A 1,544-nucleotide genomic window follows, 5' to 3' on the forward strand; every position below is an offset into this window, starting at 1 on the left:
TTAAGGTTGCACATTTAAAATAAAAAGTAGGGCTGTCAAACTATTAAAAAAATTAATTGTGATTAATCAAGCAATTAACAAGATTAACTGCGATTAATCGCGCAGTAAAACAATAATAGAATACCATTTATTTAAATATTTTTGGATGTTTTCTACATTTTCAAATATATTGATTTCATTTACAACACAGGATACAAAGTGTACAGTGCTCATTTTATATTTATTTTTATTACAAATATTTTCAATGTAAAAAACAAAAGAAATAGTATTTTTAATTTACCTAATACAAGTACAGTAGTGCAATCTCTTAATCATGAAAGTTGAACTTATGAGTGTAGAATTATATACAAAAAACCCTGCATTCAAAAAAAAAAAAAATGTAAAACTTTAGGCCTATAAGTCCAATCAATCTTACCTCTTGTTCAGCCAACTGCTCAAACATGTTTGTTTACATTTGCAGAAGATGATGCCTGCTTCTTGTTTACAATATCACCTGAAAGTGAGAACAGGTGCCAGATGTGCTAAAGATTCATTTGTCCCTTGATGCTTCAACCACCATTCCAGAGGACATGCGTCCATGTGTTACCCAGGGTTCTTTCAACTCAAAGCTCTTGGTAAGTTTACTCTGTATGAGGAAGTGTCAGGAAATAAATCAGGGGAGACACGGCTGTCCAATCGATATATGGCTGGCACAAACAGGACAACACAGGAGTGCTTTTACTTAAAGCTAAACTTTACTAGTCTCAAGCACTTACACATGTCCGCAACAAGATTAGTAAAACAGCCCCAATCCTTGATAATTACCAAAGCTGAGTGTGGCTTTCGAGTGACACAGCAGCAGGCTTCCAGTGGCCAAATCTTCCGTCTGCCGGTGGGGACCGCAAGATGTATCCAGAGGGAGAGTCCAAAAGAGTCCCCAAACGAGTCCAACTATCTCAAGCTTTTTCCCCTTATTTATACACTAGTAATAGAATGACATGTCCCTTAAAGAAACCTTGTTAAGTAAGCAGTTTCAAGCAAGAGGTTCCTTCTGATTATTGATTAACTAGGTGTGGGTTTTTCCAGAGTCTGCAGCTCTGAGACCCCAATAGACATTCCTGCTCTTTTAAAATGCATGTATCAGCAACTTCAACACAATTCTTATCAGGAAGGACGCGGGATCAAGCTGCCCCTTCCGTGGCACCCCAAAACCCCCTCCCCTCCTGCCTTGGGCAAGCTGAGTTTCCTGAATGGCCAATTTATAGCTTGCTGACTAGGTTGCTTTTTAACAATAAGCCATAGTGGTTTTAGGCACTTTACTGGTTTGCCAAAGTCTCCCTGTACACATGCTGATAACAGGTTCTGCTCGATAACAATCCAAAGCAGTGTATACTGACGCATAGAATCATAGGACCGGAAGAGACCTCGAGAGGTCATCTAGTCCAGTCCCCGGCACTCAAGGCAGGACTAAGTATTATCTAGACCATTCCTGAAAGGTGTTTGTCCAACCTGCTCTTAAAAATCCCCAATGATGGAGATTCCACCACCTCCCTAGGCAATTTATT

At 39.2% G+C, this 1,544-nt stretch overlaps 1 long non-coding RNA gene across 1 annotated transcript; it reads right to left on the minus strand.

The window, feature by feature from the left end:
- Nucleotides 1–485: 485 nt before the first annotated feature.
- Nucleotides 486–1,011, minus strand: LOC128838403 (uncharacterized). Its single transcript, XR_008445174.1, has 2 exons — nucleotides 805–1,011; nucleotides 486–625 (listed from the first exon to the last, which is right to left on the minus strand). It is a non-coding gene; the product is annotated as an uncharacterized LOC128838403 (long non-coding RNA).
- Nucleotides 1,012–1,544: the final 533 nt, after the last annotated feature.

Source organism: Malaclemys terrapin, chromosome 5 (assembly GCF_027887155.1).
Source record: "Malaclemys terrapin pileata isolate rMalTer1 chromosome 5, rMalTer1.hap1, whole genome shotgun sequence".
NCBI classification, from domain to species: Eukaryota; Metazoa; Chordata; order Testudines; family Emydidae; genus Malaclemys; species Malaclemys terrapin.